Source organism: Rattus norvegicus, chromosome 3, assembly GCF_036323735.1.
Source record: "Rattus norvegicus strain BN/NHsdMcwi chromosome 3, GRCr8, whole genome shotgun sequence".
NCBI classification, from domain to species: Eukaryota; Metazoa; Chordata; class Mammalia; order Rodentia; family Muridae; genus Rattus; species Rattus norvegicus.
Genome location: NC_086021.1, coordinates 92,694,885 through 92,702,163, shown reverse-complemented (window position 1 = coordinate 92,702,163; position 7,279 = coordinate 92,694,885). Strand labels below are relative to the sequence as shown.

The following is a 7,279-nucleotide window of genomic DNA, read 5'->3' as shown; positions in this document are numbered from 1 at the left end:
ACCGTGGCTAGACTGTCCTATAAGCCTGTGTGTCAGGAGTGCTGTAGACCTGTTTTCCTGTTTTCTTTCAGCCAGTTATGGGGACAGAGTGTTCTGCTTTTGGGCGTGTAGTTTTTCCTCTCTACAGGTCTTCAGCTGTTCCTGTGGGCCTGTGTCTTGAGTTCACCAGGCAGGTTTCTTGCAGGGGAAAAGTTGGTCCTACCTGTGGTTCCAAGGCTCAAGTTTGCTCATGCGGTACTGCCTAAGTCCTCTCCGCGGCGGCAGCAACTGGGAATATCTGCGCCGCTCTTTCCGGGAGCCTCTGTGCACCAGGGTTCCAGATGGCGTTTGGTGTTTTCCTCTGGCGTCTGGACGTGCACAGAGTGCAGTCTCTTCTGGTTTCCCAGGCGTGTCTGCCTCTCCGAAGGTTTAGCTCTCCCTCCCACGGGATTTGGGTGCAGAGAACTGTTTATCTGGTCTGTTTCCTTCAGGTTCCGATGGTGTCTCAGGCGCAGGGATCCTGCTGCTCCTGGGCCCTCCCCTACGGGAACCCAGAGGCCTCATACAGTTGCCTCTTGGGCCAGGGATGTGGGCAGGGGTGGGCAGTGTTGGTGGTCTTCTCCGCTCTGCAGCCTCAGGAGTGCCCACCTGATCAGGCGGTGAGGTCTCTCCCCTATGGTGTTTTGGAGCAGAGAGCTGCTGAGGGCCGGGATCCGCGGGTGTGGGACTTTCTCCTGTATTTCTTTAAGTTAGTTATTTATGTCATTTCTATCATCATTTGATGTGATTTTAATGTATATCTTCTTGCTTTCCTGGTGTGTTTGGGTATATAGGACTTGCTGTGGTTGGAAAACTGGCTTGATAATGCCAAGTAATCTTGGTTTTTTTTTTGGCTTAGATACTCGTTCTTGTATATCTCTGCCTGGTTATCTCTGGCATTAGTTGATCTTGCTTCATCTGATGTGAGCTTGTTTCTCCTATGGTTCTGTGAACGTGTGATCTTAAGAAAGTGAGCACTCCTGTGAGTCCAGCTCCCTCAGGATTTGGATCTGGAGGGCTGTGGTCCAGTTTTGGCTCTAAGCTCAAATGGAGATGGGTATGTTCCTGTCTCCAGCTTCTCTTCAGTTTCTGTGCCCTGTGTGCTTCTGACAGGTGTCTTTTTGGACAGTTATTGGAGTTAGTTGTGTTTCTCATGTAGGCTTGGGAAAGAGTGCCCTCCTGGGAGTCCAACTCTTTACTGGCAGGATTTGGGAATGGACGGTTGTAAGCAGCCTTAATTCCAGGCACAGACGGAGACAGGAAGGGAGCAAGAAAGTGAAATTTAAACAATATCTTTCCTGCAATCCAGCTCCACAGAGGAGAACAGAAGGAAAATTCCAACTCAAGCAGGGAAACTATACCCCTTCCCCAAAAAAGAAAACAAGAAACTCATCCTACAGCAATCCCAGAAGAAGAGAACTAGGCAAGCATATATCTACCTCTTACAACGAGAAACATTACTGATGTTCAAAGCTCACATTGAACCTCACACAGTAATAGTAGTAGACTTAGTAGTAGACTTTAACATCCTACTGTCCCCATTGGACAGATCAAGGAAACAGAAATAGAACAGAGACACTGTGGAACTAATAACATTAGTTGTGAACCAAATGGAATAACATATATCTTCAGCATATTACACCCAAAAACAAAAGAATATATCTTCTTCTCAGCAACTCAATGTGCCTTTTCCAAAGTTGACCTTATAATCTGAGGAAAAACAAGCCACAGCCAGTATAAGAAGATTGAAATTATCTCATGTTTCCTATCAGAACACCACGGACTATGACTAGTCTTCAACAACAACAACAACAGAATGCCCACATACACATGGAAACAGAACAATTCTCTACTCAATCAAAACTTGATCAGGGAAGAAATATAGAACTAAATTAAATACTTCTTGGAATTTAATGAAAATGAAGGCACAACATACCCAAATTTATAGTGCAAAATGAAAGCAATTCTACAAGGAAAACTCATAGCTCTGAGTGCTTCCATAAAGACATTATTAAAGAGAGCACACAGGAGCAGCTTAACAGCATACCTGGAAGCTCTAGAACAAAAATAAACAAATACATGCAGAAGCAGTAGCTGTCAGGAAATAATCAAACTCTGGGCTGAAATAAACCATGCAGAAAAAGGAGAACTATACAAACAATCAACAAAACTAAGAGCAGGTTCTTTGAGAAAATCAACAGGATAGATAAACTCTTAGCTATAATAACCAGAGAGCACAGAGACAGTTTCCAAATTAACAAAAACAGAAATGAAAATTGAGATATATCAATAGAAACTTATTCAAACAATCAACAAATCCTACTACAAAAGCCTGTACTCAACAAAGCTTGAAAATCTAGAAGAAATAGATGATTTTATAGATAGATACCAGGCACCAAATTTAAATCAGGGTTAGATAAACCGTCTAAACAGTCTCATAACCTATAAGGACGTAGGAGCAATCACTAAAAGTCTCCCAAGCAAAAAAATCCTCAGGAACAGGTGTTTTTAGTGCAGAATCCTATCAGACCTTCAAAGAAGACCAAATACAAATATGTCTCACACAATTTAATAAAATAGAACACTACCCAATACATTCTATGAAGTCATACTTATACTCATAGCAAAAGGACACAAAGACTCAACAAAGAAAGAGAATTTCAATCTAATTTCTCTCATGATTATTGATGCAAAAAAATGAATAAAATTCTTACAAACTGAATCCAATAACACGTCAAAATGGTCACACACTATCGTCAAATAGTCTTCATCCCAGAGGTGCAGGAATGGTTCAATATAAGGAAAATCAACATCATCCACTATATAAACAAACTCAAAGGAAAAAAAGTCATGATTATCTTATTATACTCTGAAAAAGCCTTTGAGAAAACACAACACCCCTTCATGCAAAACATATTCTAGAGATCAGGAATTTAAGGCCCATGGCTAAATATAATAAAAGTAATATATAGCAAGCCATTAGCCAGCATTAAACTAAATGGAAAGAAACTTGAAGTAATCCCATTAATATCAGGGACAAGACAAGGCTGCCCACTCCAGTCCTATCTGTGCAATATAGTACTTGAAGTTCTAGTCAGGGCAGTTAGGCAACAAAGAAGATCAAAGGGATACAAATTGAAAATGAGAAAGTCGAGGTATCACTATTTTCAGATGATATAATAGTATATATAAAGGACCCAAAAATCCATGACAGAACTCCTGCAGCTAATAAACAACTACAGCAAAGTGGCTGGATACAAATTAACTCAAACACATCACTAGCCTTCCTCTACTCAAAGGATAAACAGGCTGGGAGAAATATTAGGAATTTGCCACAGTTTAAAAATAGTCATAGAAAATATGAAATATCTTTGTGTGAAGCTAACCAAACAAGTGAAATAACTGTGTGACAAGAACTTCAAACCTCTAAAGAAAGAAACTGAAGAACACCTCAGAAGTAGAATATATCTCCCATGCTCATGGATGTGCAGGATTAATATAAAAATTGGCCACTTTATCAAAAGCAATCTACAGATTCAATGCAATCCCAATCAAAATTCCAACACAATTCTTCATAGAGATAGAAGTAGCAATTCACAAATTTATCTGGATTTACAAAATAACCAGGATATCAAAATTTTTCTCAACAATAAAATTACTTCTGAGCGAATCACCATTCCTGATCTCAACTACATTCTAAAGCAATAATGATGAAAGCCACATGGTATTGGTACATACACAGACAGGTAGATCAGTGGAATAGAACTGAATATAAAAAAAATGAACCCTACTTTTGGTCTCATCATCTTTGATAATGGAGCCAAAACCATCCAGTGAAAAAAAAAGACAACATTTTCAACAAATTGTGCTGGTTCTACTGGTGGTCTGCATGTAGAAGGTGCAAATTTATCCATTTTTACCTCCTTGTACAAAGCTCAAGTCCAAGTGGATCAGGGGCCTCCACATAAAACCAGATGTGATGATCTACTAGAAGGGAAAGTGGAGAAGTGCTGGAACACATTTTCACACAGAACTTACTACACAGAACACTGATGGCTTATGCTTTTAGTTCAAGAAATGACAAATGGGACCAAATAAAATCTTTTGTTAGGGGAAGCACATTGTCAATAGGACAAAAATGGCAACCCATAGACTAGGAAAAGATCTTTACCAACCCTACATCTGAAGGTGGACTAACATTCAAAATATATCAGAAATTCAAGAATTTAGACTCCAGAGAATCAAAGAATGCTGTTATAAAATGTGGTATAAACAAAGAATTCTCAACTGAGGAACCTCAAATAGTTGAGAAGCACCTAAAGAAATGTTTAATCTCACACTAGTCAAAATAGTTAAGATCAAAAACATAGGTGACAGCAGATGCTGGCAAGGAGGCAGAGAAAGAGGAACACTCCTCCATTTCTGATGAGATGGCAAGCTAGTACAAGCACTCTGGAAATCAGTCTGGTGCTCCCTCAGAAAACTGGATATAGTCTTACCTGAGGACACAGCTATACCACTCCTGGACATGTACTCAAAAATGCTACAACCTATAAGAAGGACATATGCTCCACTATGTTCACAGCAGCTTTAGAAATAGCAGCCATGGAGGTAGAAGCTGGAAAGAACCCAGATGTCCCTCAACAGAGAACTAGAAAGAGAAAATGTAGTATATTTATACTACGGTGTACTCAGCTATTAAAAACAGTTACTTTATGAAATTCTTAGGCAATTGGATGGAACTATAAAATATCATCCTTAGTGAGGTAATCCAATCACAAAAATAACACACATATATGCACTCACTGACAAGTGGATATTAGCCCAAAGGCTCAGATTACCCAAGATACAATCCACATACCACAGGAGGCTCAAGAAGAAGGATGACAAAAGTGTAGATTCTTCAGTCTGGCTTAGAAGGTGGAACAAAAATATTCATAAGAGATGATACAGAGACAAACTTTGGAGCAGAGCCTGAAAAAAAGGCCATTCAGAGAATGCCCCATCAGCAGGGGATCCACCCCATGCATGGATAATATATATATATATATATATATATATATATATATATATATATATATATCCACCAAACCCAGACAATATTGCTAATGCTAATGCCAAGAAGTACAGGCTGACAGAAGCCTGATATAGCTGTCTCCTGAGAGGCTCTGCCAGAGCAAGACAAATACAGAGGGGAATGCTTGCAGCCATCCTTTTAACTGAGAATTGGGATCCCACTGGAGGAATCAGAGAAAGGTCTGAAGGAGCTGAAGGGATTTGCAACCCCATAGGAATAGCAATACCAATTAACCAGAGCTCCCAGGACCAAACCACTATCCAAAGAGTACACATGGACAGACCCAGGGCTCCAGCTTCATATGTACCAGAGGATGGCCTTGTTGGGCAACCGTGGGAGGAGAAGCCTTTGGTCCTGCCAAGGTTGGACCCCCCAGGGAACGTCATGGAAGAAAGGCAGGAAGGGTGGATTGGTGGGAGAATACCCTTATAGAAGGGGAAGAGTGGATGAGATAGGGAGTTTATGGATGGGAAACTGAGAAATGGGATAACATTTGAAATTTAAATAAAAAATACTCAAATAAAAAATATTAAAAAGTAAAATTAATAATATCTTAAAAATTACTGACAAAAATAAATAAATGAAATATCCGATAAAATTGAAAAAGACACAATAAAGAGCAAAAAAAAAAAAAGAAAAGAAAAGAAACCCATGAAAGTTAATAACTCTCAAGATATGTACTTAGAATCAAAGCAACACAGGTCTTCTATTAAGAATATATAATGTAGAACAACCATAGTTTACAAAGAAAATAAAGCGTTGTGTTGATAAAGAAGCTTGAAGGCTTTCTCATAACTTATTATACTTCCCTGACAATAACAGTTTGTACTCATCTTTGAAGCTCAAGTTCTAGTATTTCCACATCTACATGCATCTAAATGGACCCTAAAATTTTTTAGTGCTGAGGTAGTTTTGAGACAAAAAAAGTGACAAGCCTCATTCAGAGACTTGACCCCTCCCCGAGGAAAGTGGGGATTGAACACAGGTACTTGTGGAGGTTTACATGAAATATATTGTCCATGGTCTCTGACATTTGAATGCTTGGGCCTCCGTTGGTTGCCTCTGTTTGGGGAGACCTGGGATGTCGCCTTGCTGCAGGATATATGTCTTTGGGGCAAAGTTTGAGAAATTAAAGAACTACACCATTTCAAGTTCACTCATGCTCTCTGTTTTCTTCTTGTGATTACTTTGCTGTTTCTGCTACAAGCCCTGCCTCTTGCCACATTTAATTGCCATGATAGTATGGGACTACTAGCTCTCTGGCACCATAAGTCCAACCTATATTCTTCTTTCTATAAAACTTGAAATTGATAAAAAGTCTAATTTGGACATGTTAAACCAATGGTAACATTAGATGAAATCAATTTTAGCTTAAGTAAGGTGAGGCCTCATTCCTGTTCTATATTTTGAACTGACACCAAATCTTTCACATTAGCCAAGAAATCATGTAATATTATTCAAGGGTGAATTTTCCTTAGTCAGAAAGTAAGGTTTATAGTTGATAGAAGGATTAGAATATCAAGTAAATCAAGACATTGATCAATCATTATCTTAAAAAAATCAATCTGGTGCTCGCTTCGGCAGCATATATACTAAAATTGGAACGATACAGAGAAGATTAGCATTGCTGCTGCGCAAGGATGACACTCAAATTCGTGAAGTGTTCCATATTTTAAAAGTTTAGAACAGAGGCAGAAGGAACACCCATTCAGAGCCTGCCCCACATGTGGCCCATACATATACAGCCACCAAACTAGATAAGATGGATGAAGCAAAGAAGTGCAGGCTGACAAGAACTGGATGTAGATCTCTCCTGAGAGACACACCCAGAATACAACAAATACAGAGGTGAATGCCAACAGCAAACCACTGAACTGAGAATGGGAACCCCGTTGAAGGAATCAGAGAAAGAACTCGAAGAGTTTGAAGGGGCTCGAGACCCCTTATGAACAACAATGCCAACCAACCAGAGCTTCCAGGGACTAAGCCGCTACCCAAAGACTATACATGGACTGACCCTGGCCTCCAACCTCATAGGTACCAATAAATAGCCTAGTAAGATCACCAGTGGAAGGGGAAGCCCTTGGCCCTGTCAAGACTGAACCCCAGTGAACGTGATTGTTGGGGGGAGGGTGGTAATGCGGGGAGGATGGGGAGGGGAAGCCCATATAGAAGGGGAGGGGG

The 7,279-nt window shown here is 39.9% G+C and overlaps 1 non-coding gene across 1 annotated transcript; it reads left to right on the top strand.

The window, feature by feature from the left end:
- Nucleotides 1-6,663: 6,663 nt before the first annotated feature.
- On the top strand, nt 6,664-6,770 carry Rnu6-1089 (RNA, U6 small nuclear 1089). The gene has a single exon (XR_005502992.1). It is a non-coding gene; the product is annotated as a U6 spliceosomal RNA (small nuclear RNA).
- The last annotated feature ends 509 nt before the right edge of the window (nt 6,771-7,279 follow it).